We start from the raw sequence: 11,833 nt of genomic DNA on the forward strand, positions 1-11,833 counted from the left end.
GAAGATGCATCAGGGTTTTGAAAGTTTCCAGGTGATCCAGAGGATCCTTCACCCTGTCATAGCTATCTATATTCGGCATGCGGAACTTGTGGGGTAGGGGGAAGGAGTTCATGGCCATAGTGAAGGGCGAATCGGTACGATTGACCAGATTGTCAAGATCACTGGAGACTCGCCCCTTAAGGGCGTTCATCATGACCTCCATCTGTTCCCTCATTGTTTGCATTTCGGCGGCAATATGTGGTGGAGTCACATCCGTGAGGGATGGCATGTTCACGTGTTGTCTCTCCGGCCTACTTGGGGCATGGCTGCCCTCAAGTCTCTCCTGATTCCTGTTTGGAGCGCTAGTTCCTTCCTGATCTTCTGGTCGGTCATTTAGTGCTGCATTCTTCTGGCGTAGCTGTTCCTCCAAGTCGAGGTTCTGTTTGGTGAGACACTCCACGGCGGCACTGAGGGTCCGAACTTGTCTCTCGAGGGCAGTCGTGGGTTGTTCCTCTCCTTGTGCGTCATTAGTAGTCGCCATTGAGCGAGTGAGTACCATGCGACCCTTTAGTCCAGGAAACGATAGTATGGCTTAATTACGACGTCGTTGTTTCCCACAGACGGCGCCAACTGATGATGCCAAAAATATCAACAGTGAGTTACACGATGCTCGTACCCTTGAAACGACACCTGCACAAAGAAAAGAGGACCTAACAGAGAGCACCGGTGTGGTGCCGGCCAAATACCCTCCGATGGTCAAGTTAGAACTTTTTTCAACTCTAGAGTGCTAGAGAGGGGTTAATTATGCGTCCCTCGATTTGTGAGGGTATTGGGGCTTTTATAGTAGTAGGGGGTTGACCTTTCTTCCTTGGAGCAGAAGTCTTTTCCATATAGGAATCCTTATGAGCGCAGATTGCGGAGTCCTTTCCTTATAGGAATTTATCATTAAGCGTGGTGGCCAAGTAAAAGTTTTACTGGGACCGTCGGCCTCCTACCCGTCGGCTTGTCTTGTCCCCTACCTTGATAAAGGGCCGTCAGGATTTTTGAATATAATTGGCCCTTAAGCTTTTCCTAAGTTTCCCTGTCAGTGTGTCTCTTTCCGTCAGCTTACCAGAGTCCTCAACGTCCGTCGTGACTGGCCCGTCAGCCTGAGCAGAAGGCTGACGGCTCGAGCTCATGGTTGCCATGATTCTTCCTTATCATATATATATATATAGATAGATAGATAGGTTTAATATACACATGAACCACACCACTAACAAAAAGAGACAAATTGATGATATTGAAATAGTCTCAAATATGGACAAATTTTTTTTTCAAAAATTGAATACCAAAATAAAAATAACTAAATTTAGAATGTGCAATTTGTATTTTAATAATTTAGTTTTTGTTATAAAAATCATAGAGATATACATGAAAATTATAAAAAGTGGGTTCATTTGTTTGGATTAATTTGGTAAATACGTACTAAAAGGTTGAGATTTTTTTTTTTTTTTTTTGGGTAGATAATATTCATTATTTTGCAGCCAAATGGAAAAACATGTCGGTGATTTTTTTGTCGGTTTCAAAAAATTTATGGTTTATTAACAAAAAAACCATAATTAGGTTTATTAATAATTGTCATAAGGGCATTCGTTAACATAACCTTCTCATTATGAGAAATTTAACATTGGCTTAGGAACCTTTTTTATGAATATTTTATTGAGAGAAATGATAAAACAATAAATATTGTTTGACAACTTTTTATATTTCTCATAAAAATGGTACAAAAACTTTCTTATTATAATTTATTAACAATTGTTCTAAGGGCATTTCTTAACATGACAATTTTTTTAAAAGAATCCCTCCATCCCAATTTGTTTGTCATGTTTGAAAAGTTAATTTTTTTAAGGAAATATCATTTATTGTCTTGTCTGCCTTATAAATATATATAAGTTTACAAAACTACCCTTAAATAAATTTATCAGCTTTTTAAAAAAAAAAAAAAGTTATTCTTAATTAGGCAACTTAAAAGGTACCTCAATTAGATTGATTTTTTTTAAATATTTGTTAGTTTTCTTTTTAAATAGTTTTGAAAATAAAGTAAGAGTATAATAAGAACATTAGTAAATTAATAACTTTCATTTTTAGAAACAGGACAATATTTTGGGACATCCCAAAATGAAATAGGGGACAAACAAACTGGGATAGAGGGAATAATATTATATTGATATCATTGAAATACTCAATACAATAAAACTTTTTATATGAAGAATAATAGACCAATGTTACTACAACCCAAAAAAGTGTGTAAAGCATAATTCATATCACTGGATCCAAATAAAGTCCATTTATAATAGGCGAAATTGTCAAAATATGCTCACAAAAAAAGTGATTTAAAGTCATGGGTTTTAGCGTATTTGGGACACTTTATACAATCTTTATAATACGCTCTCCATCCTAATTTATTTGTCCTATTTGAAAAGTCAAAAATTTTAAGGGACCATCATTTATTGTCTTGTTTACCTTATAAAAATATATAAGTTTACAAAATTACCCTTAAATAAATTTATTAGGTTTTTTTTTTTTTTTTTTAAGAATTATTCTTAATGAGTCAACTAAAAAGGTGCCCAAATTAAATTGATTTTTTAAATATTTGTTAGTTTTCTTTTCAAATAGTTTTGAAAATAAAGTAGGGATATAATAGGAATATTAGTAAATTAATAACTTTTACTTTTAGAAACAGGACAATATTTTGAGACATCTCAAAATGGAATAGAGTACAAACAAACTGAGACAGAGGGAGTATCTTAGTAGATCCGAAGTTTGTAACATAACAACTCGGTTCGGTTAACACGATCAACACAGAAAAGATTAAAAATCTGTTTCGTTCCATATTATCATGGACCTTTCCCAAAAGACTCTGTCCACCTATAACATGCATACCATATTAGTAATTTTACAACCATAGATCTTTCCAGAAAGATTGAGAGACTCATATACAGAAAAACGTCAATGTAATGTACATTGACCTTTTAGGAGGACAAAATTGGGAAATACCCCGTTTGAGCAAAAAAAGCAGCATTATGCCCTCTTTTCCAAACTAAATAGGGAAATGCTCATCTTTTGAAAATCGAGTTTCTCAAAATTGATTTAGGCCCTATAGCGGCATTTTTTAGGAGCCTATAGTGACGTTTTTAGGACCTATAGTGGCGTTTTTTAACTCGATTTATATGAAATCGAGTTATAGGTAAAAAAAAAATTAAAAAAATTGCCTATAACTCGATTTTATGGAAGTCGAGTTACAAAACGTCACTATAGGTCCTGAAAATGTCACTATAGGTCCTTAAAAACGCCGTTATAGGGCTCCAGAATTTTTTTTTTTTTTATAACTCGATTTTGAGAAAATTGAGTTACAAAAGAGGGGCATTTCCCTATTTAGTTTGGAAAATAGGGCATAATGCTGCTTTTTTTGCTCAAACAGGGCATTCCCCAATTTTGTCTCCTTTTAGGGTGGTGACAATAATGCTTGAGTCTAGAAACTATTTCACATTCTCAAATACCATCTGTTTCCTAAGCAAAAACGAATATACCTCTTCCCACAGCCAGAACTTCAATTGTATACTTTGCATTTCTTCTTGTACACAGTCTCTCTTTAGAGAAAGAAACACTATGGCTTCAACACTATCTTGGTCATGTTCACCTATGCTATCATCATCACACAAAGCCATGCCTTCAATTAAAGCCAACAGAACTGTGCCTTGTTGCCATGTTGCCTTTCCAATACCAAAGAATTTTGGTAGCAAAAGGGGGTCAAGGTTGTCAATGGTGAGAGCTAAGGCTGCCGCTGGTGAAGAAAATAAGGACACGTCTCAGTCTTTGGATGTTCATGTCAGTAAGGGAAACCAAGGGACCTCAGTGGAGAGGAGGCCTAGATGGGTGGTGGATATTTCAAACTTTGGTGAGTCTTTCTTTTTGACTACACATGTTTTTAGCTTTGGTAAATTGACACATTAATTTTGCTTGTTTTATGTTGGGTCCGTCTCTTTCCAACTCAGAAACTGGTGAATTCTAGTGGGTTCTGATAGATACAGACACTGAGACACAATTTGATCAAGCTACCTTACAAGGAAAAGGAGGAAAAACTAAAAAAACTTAATAAAAGTAAAAGTAATTGGAATTTTTCTGATGATATATAAATCTTAGTCAATTTGTTATGTTCTCAACGTGAGTGACTATGATCCTTGATTAAACCTTTCAAGTATAACAATTAGTTTGCTTATCAATAACACAGAAGCACCGATTGTAAATAACATGTATTCTACCCCTCTAGCACCTTGCCGGTTTAACAACAACAATCTCTCTCTCTCTCTCTCTCTCTCTCTCTCTCTCTCTCTATATATATATATATATATATATGAAAAGTTTTGCGGAAGCAATATAGAACAAAAATTTATATTTTCATTTTTAAAGATCGTTGTACCACATAACCATAGATTCTGAATAGAACAAAATTGCGTACCTCTCTTAGCAACCCAAGTGTGTTGCCTCCCAAGGTATTCACCTCTCTCTCTCTGTTTCTTTTTGAGTTTTCAGAAGACTGCAGTATCACTCAGTAGTTCTGATGGCCAACCACTAAATATGATATTATAAAATCTTATTTTATAGTAGACTTCTAAAACCCTAGAGAGAGATTGGACGTGAGATCCTTAGGGATCCTAATCTTCAGCCGTAGGATTTTATCAATAACCTTTTTTGAACGTTATTGACTTTTCTTGAAACTCTTTCCAAAAATATTCCTTAATTTTCTCAATCATATCAAGAAAATATTTGAACTTCTACAAATTGAAATAACGTCCATCAACACATTGCAATTGACCCCTGAAGATTAGAGAATTACAAATGAGGTCCTATTACTTACAATTTTATATCTATGTCCTTCCACCACACTATATTCCCACGAGCCACTAAGACTGGATTAATATCACTGTCATGTCCCTAGCTTATGTAACCCTTAATTTCTTGATTTCATAATTTCTATTGGACTCCAAAATATCTTAAAAACTCTTTAAATATATATATATATATATATATACAATATTATATATATGAAAAACATTTTTTGAAAAATGTCACCGGCCGGTTTTGCTTTGAGTCCAACTTCAATATGAAAATCAACTGGATATACTATCTTCTTTAGAGACTGGTGGATTTATTGTTGAGCATTTATATATTTTACTCATTACACACATAACCCAACATGTCTGTATATAACCTTTAAAAATCGGCATCACCAGTTGACATTGTCAAAGTTATGTGCATAATAAATAAATATACACAAACCCCTCATGTTTAAGGACAATAGAAAAATTGTGATAAGACAACCTTTTAATTAACAGTGATCGCTCCATAAGGTGTCCTTGATCGGATCCAATTCAGTGTATGTACTTGCTACATTACACCCACTTGTCTGCTTAAAGTCACTACCTCAATGATGGAGTAAATCATCCTATCATATAGCAGCACAACAAGTGTAGGCTTTAGTGGTAATATTCAATTAATATCCACAGCCTAAAACAATTTAATAATCTATGAAAAATCATTACTCCCTGTCTTTGGTTCCTTAACCATTAACATGATTTTTCTACAAAAGTGACATCACATGCCACATTTAAACAATGAAATATACCTATAAAATAATGAATGTGAAAATAAATTTTTATTATCAAATAAAAAATGCATGATATTGTTTTTGAGGGCAAATAATTCTAACAATATATATATAATTAAAGTGAATTAGATTTTAAATTAGATTTCAATTGGAATTCAATTTTGCGGTGTCCCATTTATTTTATTTATTTTTAATTTTTGTGTCAAATAAATTAATGAGGGTAAAAATTGAAGAGTTTAAATTTAATTAAATTCTAAATTATATTTCAATTGAAATTTAATTTTACACCACATATCTCATTTAATTTTTTAATTTTTGTGAAAAGTGAATTATTTAACGCAAAAACAAGAGTCCAAATTCAATTATATTTTAAAATTTTATATATATATATATATAAAAGAAACCATTACGTATTTTTAAAATCTATGACTTAAAAAATGTGTAAGTTGTAACTCTTATATTATGTGTAATTTGAACTCATATATGTGTAATTGTGATTGTTTTTAATTATATTCGTGTATATGCACGAGGTTATACACTAGTAATAATAACTAATGATGACGATTATGATAATAACACAACCATGGCTAAGTAAAGTAACAATAGGGTTTATTTTGGTTGTGCAAAATAAGTATTTGAATTAGCTCTTTTTTTTTTTTTCTTTTTGTTTTAGTTTTTAAGCTTATTTGTTTTATATAATAATTTTTTCCTTACATTTTGTCATGCAATTATATTTTTGTCAACTTAAATCATATTACCATACCTTTGGGAACACCTAGGAGGTGAAAAAATTCAATATATTTGAAGGGTATATGTCGTAAACCCCAAAGAATCCAAGTTGTATCCACCACAATTGATTCACAGGATTTTTGGGATGTTTCATAGGTAAAGAATAGAATAGTCAGAACTCAGATTTATTTCAATGTAAAATGTTTTTTAGTTGAAAATGTTTTCTTTTCTTGTTTTTAGCTGCATTCTTGAAAATACTCCAAAAATGTATTTTTAAGAGTTTGCGCATATTTTTAAGTGTTTGGTACGACGTAAAATGAAAATATCTTCTTATCTTACAAACCGATTCCAATAACCCACACAACCCACTAGATTGGTGCAACCTCGACCAGGTCCACCTACAAAACAACATAGTTTGCTCAAAGCTAACTGCATCCACCCACAAAACAACACAATTGGTGCACACAACCATCATTAGCTCAACCGCAGTCATGAATTAGCAAAACCTTGTCACAAATTGCCACCTCTCAACGCCGATGACCACTGCTTGCTTCTGACACTGCATTGTTGATTCTTGTGTGTGAGAAAGAAAGAATGAGGGTTGAGGGAGGGTGTAAACTTATTATTTACAACTATATGTTTTGTTGGCTTATATTCTGTGTCAAATTTGATTGTAGTTATATTCAATCTGTTGTACCCTGTATTTATTGTGGGATTTCATTGTAAGGGTTGTGTGTTAGAAAGAAAGAGTGTGAAGACTCAAGCATTTGAAGACTGAAGATTTCTCACGGGTATCTCGTGACTTAGGGTATCTCGTGACTTAGCTTCCCGCTAAGTGAATCATGTGCCCTGCACGTGCTGGAATGCAAAAAGTCAGGCCAGATGAAGACAGCTGTGTCTCGCGGGTAAGGCCTTCCACGAGACACCCGCGAGGCATTCTGGTCTGCCAGTCTGTCCAGTTTGATACACACTTTCTGTGCCTACATTATTTATACCCACATTACCCATAAATGTTAAGGAGAGCTTCTGAGAAAAACTCTAGCCAAACACCTTGCGAGTTAGAGATTGTTATACCCACAATCATTTACACATTTGTTTTGGGATTTTTCTCATCTCCTACCTCTCACTTCCATACCATTGAGAGGTTGATAGGCCAAACACTTACCACACCCTTTCAGAGTGTTAAGTGAAGTTTTGGTGCTGCTGGGAAGCATTGGAAGAAGTCGATGATGGCAGATGCAACATGGAGCTTGTTGCGGGATTCGGAGAACTAAGACAAGACACGGTTTCAAGAAGCCTTGTTGGAGTAGGAGCTTGCAGGGCTTAGGTACATCGAGTAGATTAGGCTTGGAGGGTCTCTTGCTAACCCATGTATCCTAACTAATTGTCTAGTGGATCGATTTCCGCTTTGAGGGCGGCGAAGAGGTTTTTCGCCGAGTTCTTCGGTTTCCTCTTCGATATCACGTCTCGGTGTTATCTGTGTTTACATCTCTCTTCCCTACTCTTTTTCATTTCATTTTTACTACTGTGTTACTTTGAATATGGATTAGAGTAGTTGTCTTGCTTATACGCTTGTGTTTACACTATTCCGCACTTAGTATTAAGTTAGTATAAAATCAACAAAGCCGTAACTTTAATTTGGGGGTCTAAACTGCTCGTTTGTTTTCGACACATTTTCGAGCTTTCAATTGGTATCAGAGCGGGTACACTCGCTGTGGTTTAAATACCTGAGTGTGATCCTTGACCCTTTTTGAGATGGATAAGTCTCAATCCCTAACTGTTCCACCATTCTTTGATGGTAACAATTATGCTTTCTGGAAAGTCAGAATGAGGGCATTTTTATGCTCTATTGATGATACCGTTTGAGATGCGGTTGAAGTAGGTTGGACTAGGCCGGAGGCTGCAAAATCCACTTGGGATAAGGCAGCTCTTGCGGCGGCTAATGCTAATAGTAAAACCTTGAATGCTATTTTCTGTGGTCTGTCTCCAGATGAATCCATAGGATCTCTCACATGACAGTTGCCAAGGAAGCTTGGGAGATTTTGGAGACTACCTCTGAAGGTACAAAGAAAGTTAAGGACACAAAGCTTCATATGCTTACCACCAAGTTCGAAGAGCTTAAGATGGGAGATGATGAGTCCTTTGATTCGTTTTATGGGAAGCTCAATGAAATTGTGATTGCGAAGCTCAATCTTGGTGAGAAGATTGAAGATACTAAGGTGGTGAGAAAAATTTTGAGGTCCTTACCGGAGAGCTTTCGAGCAAAAGTCACTGGCATAGAGGAAAGCAAAGATTTGGATGAAATTAAGATCCAAGAGCTCATTGAGTCTCTTCAAACGTATGAGCTTGAACTGCCTTCTCATAAGACTAGTAAATCTCTTGCTCTTAAAACCATCACCGAAAGAATGGATGATTCCTCTGATGAAGATGGAGTGGAAAAAGATGTAGCATTCCTTGCAAAGAACTTTCGGAAATTTCTGAAGACGAAGAATAGTAGGAAACCTTTCAGCAGAGGGAAGTTCTCATCCTCCAAAAGGGATAGGAAAGAGTTTAAGAAGAAAGATGGAAAGGATTCCCAGTCTTCTCAAGGCATTGTTTGTTATGAATGCAATGGCCATGGATATCTCAAGAAGGAGTGTCCCAATTATCTAAGAGGAAAGGGCAGGGCATATGCTACAACTCTGAGTGATTCTGATTCGTCTAACTATGATTCGGAAAAGAGCTGTGATGGAGAAGAAAACTACTCTGCCTTATGACTATTGCTCATGTTGAGTCCGCGGAGGACTTAAATCAACTAGTGCAAGAACTTGGAGAGCATAGTGATGAGGAATCCATGGGAATTGTAGAAGAATCAGATGCTGAAGAAGATAAAGACTCAACAGGTCTTCAAGAAAACTACAATTCTCTACTTGAAAAGTCATAGAATATACAAGGGTGGCCAAGGCAGACAAAAAGAAGATGAAAAAGGTAGAAGAGGACTATAAAAGTCTTCTAGTGCGTTATAAAGAGGCTAAGTGTGAAATTGAGATGCTGAATGGTGAGCTGATTGAAGCTTACTCAAAAATCAGATTTCTTGAGCAAGAGGTAGTGCAAGCACATGCCAAGATAGAGAAGGTCTCCCCTAAGAAGCTAGATGATGTATTTCATCTCAAAAACATGCCTCAGACAAGTCCGGATGGGATATACCGGAGGGAACAGCTCATCAGCTAATGTCACCAAAGAAGTGAAGTTCATGAAGGCCAAATATACGGTTGTAGAAGAGCCTATTCCTGAGAAAGTTAAGGCTAAAAAGAAGAAGAAGAATGTGGTTGATTAACGGGTGTTAAATAAGTCCCTTAATCAATCAGAAGCCAGATTTGAAGCTAGAGGAAGATCACTCCTAAGACTACAATGGGGTCCTAGAACAAATCATCTTTGTCACTTTTGCGGATTACAAGGACATACAAGACCCAACTGTCATAAGCTGAGAGCATTGAATAATGCAAGCGCTCCTCGGTCACGAGAAAGGAGAAATAACGAGAGGTCTTAGGGTGGTGAGTAACCAAGAAGTCAAAACCGTGATCTAGGAATAATGGACGTGATGAAGATGATCGGTGTCTTCACCACTTATCTGGAAAGTTTCACCAGAAGGTTTGAAAGTCCCAACTCTCGTACCCAATCCGTCAAGGATATCACCTCAAACGCATGTCACGTGTGGGTGAAGAGGGATACTTATGCATAAGCATTATAACATGTCCATGCACTAATTCTTCCAATATTTGGGGACTTTTGCTGTTGCATCTTATCATACATTGCCTTCATTTGATTGCATGTTTCTTTTACCTGTTTGGCTTGTGCCTATTTTTTTTGTTTTGTTGATCTTACTTCATTTCGATTTGTTTTTGAGTGTGTTCAAAAAATTCAAAAACCCATAAAAATTGAAAAATCTTCAAAAAGTTTGATCGCTTGTTTTGTGCATATCTTATGTGAGTTTGGCCTAATACCTTCGTATTAATGGCGTAGTGCATTTACGAGCTTAGCTTGTTATATATGCACATTTATCTTTGTGGAAGAAATCTTGAAAATTATGTGTGATTGTTGTAAATAGCTCTTCAAGCTTGTTATGAATGATTGGTCAATAGTCTTGATGATCTTGATACATGCATAGAATTGTGTCTATCTCTTCCCACTTTACTTTTGTTTTTTGCAAAAGAGCTCACTAAATGTAAATCTCCAAATGAAAAGAGATATCAAGCTGCAAAAGCCTGTCGCACATACTAGTATTTGACTAGGAAAAGGGAAAGCGACTTGTGTTTTGAAATGTATGGTGCTCAAAAAGCCAAAGGCTAGCACTCAATATTGAAATATCAAAAATTTCAAGCACCGATCTCAAAGAGGAGATGTATTGTCCAAAAAAAAAAATGGATCAAATGTTATGCTTTATGCAGAAGCCAAATGAAAAGCTTATAAGTTATGTAATCATTCTCTTGTGGGATGTCATATATACTCATTTCTATAATTGAGATAGTCCACTTAATTTCGTATCAGTTGTGTATGACTCGATTGAATTGATCATTGAAGCTTCACTCTGGTCTAAGGACTATTCCACACTTGATACTCACCCACAACACACAAGACTTTGATTCAATGAATGCTTATCTCATTTGTGTGATTGTACATGTTCAAATGTGATGTGTATGCTCAAATACTTGATGATCAAACCCAAAAAGATTTTTGAGTGTTTTATTTGTTTTTGAAAGTGATTTTTACTTTCGTGTTCTTTGTTTTTGTTCAATGCACTTTTGTGTTTTTCTTCAAAAAAACTGGTTTAGAGGTTTTCTCACCAGAAGCTCGCGACTTAGAGCTGCCCGCGAAAAGGGCTTGAGGGAAATAATTTTTTCATCATGTCGTACAGAAACTCTCACGACTGTATCGTGACTACCTCGCGACCAACAGCTTCTCGCGAAATGCTGTTTGGCCAAATTGGATTTTTTTCAAATCAGACAGAAGCTATCGCAACTGTCTCGCTACTGTTTCGAGACTTAAAGCTTCTCGCGAAAGTTTTGTGCATCAGATGTACTTCTCGCGACTATCTTGCGACTGTCATGCTACTCTCTAACCCGCGAAAAACGCGAGTTTTCAGTTTATATGTAGCAGATGTGACAGTTTTTTCAAATCACTCACATTTCCCTCGCTCAACCTCCTTCGAACCATTTTCAACCCAAAATCAATTTTACTTAAGCCCATCATTCTTAGGCATATTTTTTGCATTTTCAACTTCAAGGTATGTTTTCTAAAACTTTTGCTTCATGTTTTCTTCATTTATGCAGAAATTTTGTTAGGATTCAAAAATTTGGGATTTTTTGAAATATTTGGGTGGAGTTTCTAATTTTTGTGAATTTTTTAAATTCTCTGATTGGCTGAGTCCCATTTGTCTTGTGTGCATCTGTGTTGGCCCCGTGAGACATTTTAACATGTATTAAGGCTAGTTTTCAC

The sequence above is a fragment of the Quercus suber genome, unplaced genomic scaffold (assembly GCF_002906115.3).
Source record: "Quercus suber isolate HL8 unplaced genomic scaffold, Cork oak 2.0 scaffold_481, whole genome shotgun sequence".
Taxonomy (NCBI): domain Eukaryota; kingdom Viridiplantae; phylum Streptophyta; class Magnoliopsida; order Fagales; family Fagaceae; genus Quercus; species Quercus suber.